The sequence below is a fragment of the Peromyscus maniculatus genome, chromosome 5 (genome assembly GCF_049852395.1).
Source record: "Peromyscus maniculatus bairdii isolate BWxNUB_F1_BW_parent chromosome 5, HU_Pman_BW_mat_3.1, whole genome shotgun sequence".
NCBI classification, from domain to species: domain Eukaryota; kingdom Metazoa; phylum Chordata; class Mammalia; order Rodentia; family Cricetidae; genus Peromyscus; species Peromyscus maniculatus.
This window is the reverse complement of record NC_134856.1, coordinates 126,080,885-126,093,769: the sequence shown is the minus strand read 5'-3', so window position 1 is coordinate 126,093,769 and position 12,885 is coordinate 126,080,885. Positions and strand designations below refer to the sequence as shown.

The 12,885-nt window shown below is 40.6% G+C and overlaps 1 protein-coding gene across 5 annotated transcripts in view; it reads left to right on the top strand.

Annotated features, from left to right (window-relative positions):
- The window catches only part of Dtnbp1 (dystrobrevin binding protein 1), a 122,042-nt gene that overhangs the window by 26,418 nt on the left and 82,739 nt on the right, over window positions 1-12,885 (top strand). The window lies entirely within an intron of this gene.

Genomic DNA, 12,885 nt, shown 5'->3' with positions numbered 1-12,885 from the left:
CCCACCCCCCACCCCCCACCCCCATTCCCCGTGGCTCTGTTGAATGTAACACTTGATCCACTCACTCTTTCCATTTCCAGACTTCTTACATCTTTTGGTCTTGCTTTGTTGCCTGGATGGTCTGCCTTATAGGAGTAAGAAATTTGTATTATGTGAGCAATTTAAGACTTTTGATGGTGCTTTTAGCTGCACTATCCTGTGGCTTAATAAATTGGAATATTGGAAACTTAGTCCCTCAGGAATTGTTAAGTAGCAAAGGCTCATTCATATTGATTTTTTTTAATGGGATGTGGTCCATCTAGCTTACAAATGCCTATTTAATTGATATTTACTGGTAACTCTGCAATTTAGGAAATAAATGATAAAAGTCTGCTGGAAAGTAAAAAAAACAATGAATATGAGCTCTTAGCTCTAAAATTCTTTCTCTGTAAGTTTCTCAAATGTTCCTTGCTTCAGTCTCTGTCTGCAAATGAGGATCAGAAAGCAGTTAGCCCTTCATGTCTGTGGGTTCTGATCTGTAGATTCAGCCAAGTGCATATAGAAAATACTCATTTAAAATTGTTCATATTATGGGGGGCGCGGGAGGAGGAAAGAGAGGGGGATCTCTGGTTGGCATGTAAAATTAGAAAATTTCTTAATTAACACATGCAGGTTCTTGTCATTTTCTTAAACAATACAGTACAGATATTCACATAATACTTTCTACATTGTATTAGGTATTTTAAATAATGCAGAGCTGATTTAATGCATATGAAAGGTTGAGTAAGTCATGTGCAAATACTGTACCATTTTATTTATTTATTTATTTATTTATTTATTTAATATTATCAGCTTGATACAGTACAAATTTTTATCCTAATAGTGAAATGTTTCACTGAGGCTTGCCCAGTAATTGAGTAAAACCAAAACTTATTATAAGCCACAGTCATCCTAGGGTCCCCCCTGCTATGTAGCCTCCCTGGTTCTGTGGGTTGCAGTCTGATTGTTCTTTGCTTTATATCTAGTATCCACTTATGAGTGAGTACATACCATGTTTATCCTTCTGGGTTTGGGTTACCTCACTCAGTATGATATTTTCTAGTTCCATCCATTTGCCTGCAAATTTCATGCTGTCATTGTTTTTCCCTGCTGAGTAGTACTCCATTGTGTATATGTACCACATTTTCTTAATCCATTCTTCAGTTGACAGGCATCTGGGTTGTTTCCAGGTTCTGGCTATTACAAATAGTGCTGCTATGAACATAGTTGAGCATGTATCTTTGTGGTATGATTGAGCATTCCTTGAGTATATGCCCAAGAGTGGTATGGCTAGGTCTTGAGGTAGATTGATTCCCAATTTTTTGAGAAACTGCCATACTGATTTCCACAGTGGTTGTACAAGTTTGCATTCCCACCAACAGTGGAGGAATGTTCCCTTTGCTCCATATCCTCTCCAACATTGACTGTCATTAGTGTTTTTGATCATAGCCATTCTGACAGGTGTAAGGTGGTATCTCAGAGTCATTTTGATTTGCATTTCTCTGATGACTAAGGATGTCGAGCATTTCTTTAAATGTCTTTCAGCCATTTGAGATTCTTCTTTTGAGAATTCTCTGTTTAGCTCTTTAGCCCATTTTTTAATTGGACTGTTCAGTATTTTGATGTCTAGTTTCTTGAGTTCTTTATATACTCTGGAGATCAATCATCTGTCAGATGTGGGGTTGGTGAAGGTTTTTTCCCATTCTGTAGGCTGTCTTTTTGTCTTATTGACCGTGTCTTTTGCCCCACAAAAGCTTCTCAGTTTCAAGAGGTCCCATTTATTAATTGTTATGCTCAGTGTCTGTGCTGCTGGTGTTATATTTAGGAAGTGATCTCCTGTGCCAATGCGTTCAAGACTACTTCCTACTTTCTTTTCTATCAAGTTTAGTGTGACTGGATTTATGTTGAGGTCTTTGATCCACTTGGACTTGAGTTTTGTGCATGGTGACAGATACGAATCTATTTGTAATCTTTTACATATTGACATCCAGTTATGCCAGCACCATTTGTTGAAGATGCTTTCTTTATTCCATTGTATAGTTTTGGCTTCTTTGTCAAAACTGTGCCATTTTATTAAGGGACTTGAGCATTCAAAGATTTTGGCAGCCATAGGGCTTTGAAAGGAACCAGTCCCCCAGGCATCCTGAGGGGTGACTCTGCCTGCTTGCTACAGTAGTTGCAGGGTTAAATGAGATGACACATGTCAAATCACATGGCACACAAATCACATAGCACATGCCTGGCATGTACATCTCTTGTGCTGTGGACAGTCTTTATTTCTGATCTGGAACAAGTCTGGGTGTCTGCCATGATGGTGTGGACATTCTACTAGCAGTTTGTCTGAGCTTTGCAAATTTACAAAGTTGTTTTTCTGTAACAAAAGGTGGATACTATGTCATTTAGATTGGGCTACAAAACTATTACATTAAATGTTGAAGATGAGGGCCGGGTCAGCTTGGTTGGTAGAGTACAGAAAGCCATGGGTTTGACCCTCAGTATAGCATCCATCAACAGTGGTGGTGCATACTATAATCCTAGCACTTGGGAGGGAAAGGCAAGAGGATCAGAAGTTGACAGTCGTCCTCTGCTCCATAGCACAGTCAAGACAAGCCTATGTTACATGAGACTGTTCTTTAAAAAGATTGATCCAAATATGACAGGATAAACAATGTCTTTGCATTGAAAAATGTTTGAAAGGATGAAACAGTTATTAAGTTAAAATAGCCACCATGCACTCTTATTAAAAAGAAAAAGCAAAAACAACAACAACAAAACTAGCAAAGATGAGTTTGAAAGGACTGTGTCCCCATTGCTAGGCCTGGGGTTCATATCTGTAACTCCACTGTTTGGGAGGCTGAAGGAGGAGTGCCTTGAGTTGTAGGCGGCTGGGGCAAAGCGTTCATTTGACTTTCAGTTCAGTACTGTCTAGTGGAAAAAAGTACTGGATATAGTGAGTTCTCTTGAATTTCCACTAGAGGGCAGTCTAACACTGTTCTTTCATAAAATTTCAACTGTCAAGGTCTTTGTGTTTTCTCTAGTACTTAATTTTGTGTGATCTGTTTTAGAAGATTGTTCCTTCATCTGGAAGAGACTATTCTACGAATTCTAGGATAATTAGTAACCATATATTAAGTTTCTATGTTGCTTTTGTTAGGCTCTAGCCTGAGCTATTACTGTGCTGCTTTCTCTGTATAGAATGTGAAGACATCCAAGCAGGGAGTTTCATAACTCTGTTTTACAACCTAGATCATCTTATCCAAGTTACTTTCCAAGATTAGTACCATCACAAGGTACACTAACTCTCTCGACACCTTTTTAGTCTACTACAAGGATCTCATTTGTTTCATAATGGCATTTGCAAGTTAATGCACCTTTTAAAGATTCCTTATTAACATATCACCATTACCTTATTGCCTCAGTACATAAAAGTATGGCACAAGCATTTGAAGAGTATCTTTCAGTGCCTAGGCTCTATGACCGACCTGTGGGTATGCAGACAAGGAAGATACCTTTGTTCCGTGAGGCTAACTGTTTTGCTTAGAAAGAAATCCATTCGATGTGAAATGATCTCAGCATGCTCTTTCGCTCTTCACGAATCATGGCTGTACTACAGAGTATATCTACTTGAAACAAACGGCACAAAGGAAAATGCCAGGCGGAATTGCTCTCCCTCTGGGATGATCTTCTCACCAAGATCTGTGGAGCTCTTTCTTACACAGCTGTCAGGCATTCCCAAATGGCTTCCACGGTAAAATCCCCCTCTTCTCTACCAGTCACTTAAAGAAACATGCTGTTATACTGAGCAAAATAGTGATGCTTGAGTTCCTTACAGGGATGGGTTTGGGTCCATGGAGGCCTGCCAGTGTTTTATCTACATGTATTCTAAGTTAGTTATAACCTTATCTGTGCAACTAGTTTTGTAACAGAAATGAGCAGGTTGTATTAGGGTAGTTAAATGTCTACTAATTTAAAATAAGTATTTGAAATATATATATGCATATATATATAATGTATATACTTGTGATAATTCAAATATATTTTTCTTATTTTTTTATTAATAATTTCAAGTTTGTTAAGAGTTGAAATACAGAGTTAGGTATGGTGGCACCTGCTTATAATTCTAATACTTAAGAGAGAGAGACAGAAGGATCAAGCATTCAAGATCATCCGGGACTGCATAGTAAATACAGAGCCAGGCTGGGCAGCACAAGACTCTGTCTCAGTAAACCAAACAAAATGAAGAGTTGAAATGGAGACTCCCTGTTGCTTTTTCTGTTTTAATTTAGGGTCATTGGCCAAGTTTGATGGGACTAGTAAAGCAGCATCACGTTCATAATGTCTCCTAAGTCCTCTGTTCATGTTTAAGTTATTCTTACAAAATTTGGCGTAAGTTCTTAATATTAGATGAACAAGAATCATAGTTTTCCCTGATTATTTTACATTGTAGAATAATAGAATTACCAGAACTTCATTGAATTCATCAGACTTACTATATAGGTATTAGGCAATACAAAGACACAAGGGTACAGTATTGCCCTTAGCCCGACCCTAGTTGATTGCTGAGAGAGATATGCGCAAACAAGTAGTGTTGATGAGAATCTTCCTGAAGCTCAGAAGTCTGTGGGGACAGGACAAAGTACCGCTGTAGTCTGGGGGCAGGGCTAGCATGGAACCCGGAGTGACATTCGTGGATATGAAGGAAGGAAGGAAGGAGAAATGGGCAATCACAAGTATCCCAGCCACAAGGAGGCAGGGGACACGGGCTCTTTTGATGGCCAGTGGACCTGTTCTGTGGTAAAGTGGATATGTGGAGGGTGGTGGTAAGATGGTAACAGTAGGTTGTGACCACAGGTTGTAACCCTGTAAGCTAAGTTAAGAAGCTTAATTTTGGGTTGGGGATTTAGGTCAGTGGTAGAGAGTTTGCCTAGTAAGCACAAGGCCCTGGGTTCGGTCCTCAGCTCTGGGGGGTGGGGGGAGAGAAGAAGCTTAATTTCATGGTGAGAAGACTCAGGAGCCTTTGAAGCGTCTCGAAGGGGAGAACATAAATAAGGGTTTGGTGGTAGTAAGAGTGACCATTGATGACCCCAGATCTTTAGTTTGCATTTTCTGTTTTGTTGCTTGTTGGTCTATTCAGAAGGTTATTCTTCTTATTTTATTTTATATGTGTGGATATTTCTGCCTGCATGTATGTCTGTGCACCACATGTGTGCCTATTGCCCACAGAGGACAGAAGAGGGTGTCAGATCCCCTGGAATTGAAGTTACTGATGACCAGGTGGGTACTGGGAACCAAACTTAGGACATCTGTAGAGAGAACAGAAAGATGTAGAAAAGAAAGTCTCCAGCCTAGATGTTCTTTTCTTATGAAGAGTTTGTTTTACCTGGTCCATGTCATTAACAAGTATAGCTTGAACCTAGAACAGAATTCTGTCCATGTAAGTTAATTGGCTTGCCCAAGGATCAACTCAGAAATACCTGAGCTCAGCTTGTAGTCTACCAACAGCAATATAAGCTAAAAGGAGACTGCCATCTGTAATGGATAAAAATGAGAAAAAGGGAATGCTACTGATATTTGATCATTACTGGCACCAGGGTTTTCTTTTGTTCTTTTTTTTTTTTTTTTTTTTTTTTTTGGTTAGATTTTGAGACAGTTTCATGTAGCCTAGGCTGATCTAGAATTCCCAAGCCGCCTCCTTCATTTCCCATGTGCTGGGATTACAGGCATGTGCTCATATGCCTGACAACAATTTTGGTGTTTTTGAGATAGAATCTTGCCAGACTAGCTCAAACTTGCTCTGAATTTACCATATAGCCTACACTGGCCGCAGCCTCTCAACATGTCCTGCGTCGGGCTCCCCAGGACTGGGTTTACTGGTGTGTATCACCACACCCAGCTAGCAAAGCAATAAATGACATTTGATAAAATATAGCTAATCCTTCTGGACAGTGGTGGCACACGCCTTTAATCCCAGCACCTGGGGGTGGAGAGTGGGGGGTAAGGGGACAGAGGCTGATGGATCTCTGTGAGTTCAAGGACAGCCTAGTCTACGGAGCAAGTTCAGGACAGGCTGCAAAGCTATACAGAGAAACTCTGTTTCAAAAAAAATTTTTTTTAAATCCTTTCTACATTTTTTCTCTACATTTTAATATTTACTTACACTCAAGTACTGAGTACTTGTGTTCATATCATCCTTGTGGCATCTTTGACAACGTGTGTATTTAGTCCTCCACAGTTGTGTTGTCACACTGAAGCTTACAAACAACAGCAGAGCTGGGTTTTTATCTTGCATTTCAGTGTCCTGTCTGAACCAGGGCATGAGAGCAAAATCACTTAGCGTTAGCTGGATGGCATGTTAAATATAGTTTAGTTCTTATTACCAGTCAGGTGAGATCTCCTTAGTACTAGCTCTGCTGCTCTTTGTGTGCTTTATGAGCCTTTCAGACTAGTTACAAAAGAATGAGACACAGAGTGCTTCTTTGGTGCTCACTGTACCAGGTCCCAGGCTGAGTCTCCTCATTTTTTCTGTTTAATAAGATAACAACTAGCATGAGTAAACTTTTTTTTCCCCATCCGAAGTAGCTAACACCAAGACCAGAATTGTAGGCGGAGTTTTCCTGTGCCGGCAGCCTCTCTCAAAAAATCATTCAGAGTCTTAATTATAAATGCTCAACCAATAGCTCAGGCTTGTTACTAGCTAACTCTTATATTTATGTTAACCTGTATTTCTTATCTGTGCTTTACCACGTGGCTTGGTACCTTTTGTCAGCACGGCATGCCTATCTTGTTTCTCTCTGCATCTGCTGGCAACTCTGGAAATTCTGCCCTCCTTCTTCCCAGCATTCTCTCTGGGTCAGGCTGCCTCACCCAGTCTCTTTGTGCTCAGCTATTGGCCAATCAGCTTTTTATTAACAATGAGAGCAACACATATTTACAGTGTACCAAGATTCTTCCACAGCACAGTGTCTGGTGAACCTCCCATCTTGTGAAACTTGTGTGTGTCCTTGTTTTCCCATCCTTGGAATTTCCCGAAACTTGACTTTCATATCCTCCTCCTTCAGGCCATTTAGGAATTAGCCCATCACATTGGTTGAGGTGGAGCTCCCACTAATGGGATAAGAAAGAGTCACCACTAGTGTTTGACTAAAACTAAGGAGCTTCCTATCCTGGTGTGTGCTTGCTAGCCTAGATTAGGTCATGGCACACCCTTTTTACAAAAAGAAATGGCCATGCAAGGTTACTTTCACTTGTGTGTTTCTTTGTGTGACACCAAGAGTATTCTTTTATAGTAGTAGTGGAAATTATGATTTGTAGCTGGAGTTTTCTCTCTGGGTCCCGCCAAGCCCCGACAGTCCGACAGCCCACTTAATAAAGTAAACACACAGACGCTTATATTATTTAAACTGTATGGCCGTAGCAGGCTTCTTGGTATCTGTTCTTACATCTTAAATTAACCCATTTCTATTAGTCTATAAGTTGCCAGTGGCTCGTGGCTTACCGGTATCTTAACATGTTGCTTCTCTTCACAGCGGCTGGCAGTGTCTCCCTGCCTCAAGCCTCCACTTCCCAGAATCCTCTTCTCTGCTTGTCCCGCCTATACTTCCTGCCTGGTTACTGGCCAATCAGCATTTTATTTATACAGAGTGATATCCACAGCACTTCCCCTTTTCTTTTTCTTTTTAAAGGAAGGTTTTAACTTTCATATAGTAAAATTACATATGACAAAACAGTTATCTAGCAAGAATTACAGTTACAATATCTAGTCTATTTGTATTTGGCAAAATTAAAGAAGATAGCCTATCTTATATTTGTGAGTCTAAGGTTTCATATCTAACTTATCTTTTATCATAACTACAGAAAATTATAACTAGTCTTCAACTACATCAAAGACCTCAGAAGGATATATTACCTGAGAAATGGGAGAAGAATTCAAGCAACTTTCGGGAGTCTTGCAGGGTAGACAGAGACAGCTGGCAGCCTAGACAGTCATCTAAAGTTCTCTTATAAAGTTGGGGCATCTGTCTTCAGCCCACAGGGCTAGAGTCTCCCAGTCATTTTTTTTTTTTTTTTTTTAGTGTCCTGTAGAAAGTCTGGCAGTTTCCTCTGCGAAGCAGGAACCTGAAGGATCATTTTGCCAAGTAAAGTTCAGTGGTTACCTTCTTATGGGTCCTGAATGTCCAGTCGATCAAGCAGTCCAGGCAAGAACAGTTTCTTGCCCAAATGGATATTTTTGCCAAGAAGAAGATAAACTCCATACAGAGTGTCTTTGATGCCCATCCTCCTCTCTGAAGTAAATCTGGTGCTGCCAGGAGCAGACTTGTCTCACTGTCCAGAAAGTCTAAATTTTTTTTTTTTTTTTTTTTTTTTTGGTTTTTCGAGACAGGGTTTCTCTGTGTAGCTTTGTGCCTTTCCTGGAACTCACTTTGGAGACCAGGCTGGCCTCGAACTCACAGAGATCCGCCTGCCTCTGCCTCCCGAGTGCTGGGATTAAAGGCGTGCGCCACCACCGCCCGGCTAGAAAGTCTAAATTTTTAAAACATTTTAAATACCATATTCTGTAGGTCTTTGTAGTGTTTGAAGATTACCTATCTGTCTGAAATATATCTATGTATACCTAGAAAACTTAACTAACATGACTATAAGTTTGACTATCCTAGAAGACTAATTATTAATCTGTATTTCTTAATTATCCATTACAATCTAAATGAGTTACATAAACATAATATCTCAAACGAGGATAGAAATATATATACAGTATAACAAAATTAAGTTTAAACTTGTATCAGTAAACTAAAATCGGTACCAATGTAAAACATTTTAAACAAGTTGTTGTTCTTTAAAAGTAGGTTCATTAATCTACCCTTTTATCCTATCTATATCCTATCTCCTTCTTTAGAAAGAGATTGCATTTATAATCAACCTGTTTTAAATAAAAATATTGGTTTTTCTCTGTCCCACACCAGAGGGCTCTTCTGATATGGGACACAAGAATCTCTTAACCTTTTCTGTTAGCAATATGCCTGGGTTTAGAGCAGGAGTGAGCCAATTCTATCTCCAAAGCCAGCTTGGTATATTTGGGGATTTGGGTGTAGCTTCTCTTACTACTTCCTGATGGAGGGGGCACTGTATCTTATGGGGACACAAAGAAAATTTTAGGCTTATGGGGTAGTCCGTGAGGCTGTGTTGTCTGAGCCAGTTGCCTTGAAACGGTTTTGGATGTTGGATCATCTGGGCCTTGATGTCATCGGAGACCTTTCAGGGGGTCTTGGCTGGTCAAACCTGATGTATCTTAATCTGGAACAAATTCATAGCCTCTGGTTTTCTGTGGAAACAAAAGCAGAGCCTCCTTTCCAAAGCAACATATCCTTACATCCAAATTTTGAAGTCAAGGTACCTTTAAAATATACATTTTGGCATAACTCAACAGCTTTTACAATCAAATGTTTTTCTTTAGTTATGAATATCAATGAGAACATAATCCAGATTCTCTGTGTGATAGCCATCTTTACGTGGCTTATTTTTTATATTACCTTGAACCTATTGCTTTAAACTGCAGCATTCTAAGACTGAAATGGTGCTGTGGCTGTTGGCGCCACCCACTTCAGCTTCCTAACATGGCTGTGGTACGTTTTCAGTGTCTCCCTGCCTCAGCCTCCACTTCCCAGAATCCTCTTCTCTGCTTGTCCCGCCTATACTTCCTGCCTGGCTACTGGCCAATCAGCATTTTATTTATACAGAGTGATATCCACAGCAGTGATTAATACATTTTGCCTTTTCCCTTTATATACCATTTGTAACTTTAAAAAAAAAATCAAAGCTATAATTATTCATTAATTAGACTTTAGGTTTTTCAAGCTTATTTTGGGTGGCTTTATATTGCCCTTGACAGAGTCAAACCATTATGAACAGTGTCAACTTTTCTCAAAGTTTTTGTGGTCTCTCGGGAAACAGCAGCATGCAGAAAGGCAGAACTGCTGCTGGCTGGCCTTTTATCCCAGCACGTGGGAGGCAGAGGCAGGGGGATCGCTGGTTGTTCAAGGCCAGCCTGGTCTATAGAGCAAGTGTCAGGACAGTCAGGGTGACACAGAGAAACCTCGTCTCAAAAAAACAAATAAAGAAAAAAAGAAGGAAGGCAGGCAGGCAGGTAGGCGGCAGCAGGATCCAAAGTCCCTGAGGAGAACTGCAAAGCTCTTTGTCTTCACATTTGCTAGTTGTAGCAAAATTTGTTTTCTACTAACGTCCATAAGCCTTTGGCCCTGCCAAATAGAAAAGGATTTTGTCTTATAAGCTTAGATGTTTAGAAGAGACAAAATTTAGGATATTGGAAAATGTGATTGCTTCTAGTTTAATAGATCCTTGCCTTAAAGATCAGTTTAAAACCTGTGAAAATTTGCATCTTAACCTAAATTTGCAAATTGAAATTTGAGGAATTTACCTCTAACCTAGATGCTCTGAAAGGTAGTTTAGAAAGTCTATGAAAATCTAGCAGATAAATGGAGGAATATGTTGTGCTTAAGTAGTGAGTCTGAGTTGTCAGATTGTACAGTTGGCTCGGCTCTGCTTCTGGAACGTTTCCAGTGTTCCTCAGAGAACATTTTGGCATAAGTTTGAAGTGTTCCCCATAGGTTCATGTGTTTGAACATTTGGTTTCCAGTTTGGCACTGTTTTGGGAGGTTATGGAATCTTGGAGACATGGCACATAGGTTGTGACCCAGTCCACTGGGAGTGGCCTTTAAGGGTTGCTCTTCTCCCTGGTCTCCTGAGGCATGAGCCGCCACAAGCTCGTACCTTTGCATGTGGCACTGACCCAGCTTCTTAAATAGGGAGCCTCTCCTCCCCATCCTCTTTCCAGAGGTTTGCTGTGACTGAGTCAATTCCTTTCACCATAAGCCTCCATCCTGAGGGGAAGCTGGTGAAGACACAGATTGTATTAAAGGTCTTTGAAATAGCCCATCCCGCAGGGAAAGTTCTGTAAGCTCAAAGGCTTTATGAACTTCCTTCCTAAAACTGACAGCTATGTTAGACCTTTCCCTCTCCAAGTGTGTCTAAGCAGTAAGGCCCGGTGAGTGGCATGCTCAGATCAGCCATGCCCTTAGAAGAGATGGAGCCCAGCTGAGCTGCCTACAACAACCGGACAAGCTGTCTGAAAAAGATGCTTTCTAACCTGTTGCTGCCTTTAAACCGCTATGTGCCTAGGGTTCCAGCTTTTGTGGGCTCCAACCCGTGCTGGGATGGGCTTTGATGACATAGCCATCTTTGATACATTTCTGCTCCTGTTAATAACCCCAGGACCCATACTCCTATGAGTAACCCTAATAAAACTTACTGGTTCACCAAGTTGGACTTTGGTGGCATCCTTACTTTTAGCCTGTCATTGGTTTCCTATGGGGGGAGTAGACATTTGTTCATGTCTCCCCAGGAACAGTGTGGCACAGCAGCATTGAAAAAACAACACAGTCATTTAAAATGAATAATTTTGTTGACCTGTAATAATCAGAATGTAAACAGGATCAATTCATTTAATAAATCTCAGTGGCACTAACATTTCCATTTTTTCCCTCACAAACTCATATTCCTATAAATTATACTCCAGGCTGTGTTCTTAGACTTAATATCTCTTGAAAAGAAGGGTTACTCATGCCCTTCCTGAGGTGTCCCTCACAGAACTTTCTATTGATGTAACCAACCGTCTTATTAAATAAGAAACACAGAAACAATGTAAAAGAGAAAGCCGAGAGGTCAGAGCTCAGAGCTAAAATCTCACCCTTCCGCCTGCGGTGTCCCAGCTTCCCGAAAGAGAGCTACTTCCTGTCTGTTCGTTTTTTTTATAGTATGTTGTTCTGCCTTCTCATTGGTTGTAAACCTAAACACGTGACTGCCTCGTCACTGTCTGAATGTACAGCCCCCTAGGTCTTAAAGGCATATGTCTCCAATGCTGGCTATATCCCTGAACACACAGAGATCTATGGGATTAAAGGCGTGTGCCACCACCGCCACACTCTTGCTATGGCTCTATTAGCTCTGACCCCCGGACAACTTTATTTATTAACATACAATCAAAATAATATTTCAGTACAATTAGATTACCACCACAACTTTCCTCCCACCTTCACCTGTATTAGATACTGCTCCCTTGGTCCCCCTCATGCCTCCCCCTCTCAGGCCACTGCTTCCTTCTGCTGTGATCTCCTTGAGCATAAGGACTGTCTTTCATACTGTGTCCTGGGGAACTGCATATGCAAGTAATGGTCAGTAAGTGGTTATGAGGCTGTTTGAGTTCTAAAAATATTTGACTTAAAACCTTTCTGTTGTCAGAAAACATGCAGTCCTCCTGCCTATATCTGTGACGTGAGGTAATTGGCTTTCTTTCAACTGATCAATTGTAGTGTGAGTGACTCAGTTTGGGACCACACCTCAGTTTCTCTGCCTTTGGGTGGAACTTGGAATTAGTTTTTCAAGAGTTGGGTCTTGAATAGTTTTCAAAGGGATAGTAATATTTTTGTTTTTATAGTGTATGTATATGTATGTATATATGTGTTTCGCATGTATGTGTGTTTTGCACCTGCTGTTTTGCCTCTATGTGTCTCTGTGCCATGTGTATCCAGCACAGAGGATGCAGAAGAAGGTATTAGATCCCCTAGGATTGGAGCTACATATGATTGTGAGCTGCCATGCAGATGCTGGGAATTGAACCTGGGCTCTCTAGAGTAGTAACCAGTGCTCTTAATCTCTGAGCCATCTCTTTACAGTCTGGTCTTCAATATTGTGAGTGAGGGATTTGACTAAATACTCTCCATGCTCTAGTAAAGTAGAGAGTTTTGTGATCTGCAGACAGACTAGTGAAAGGCTAGTTAACTAGCAAGAGCTGAG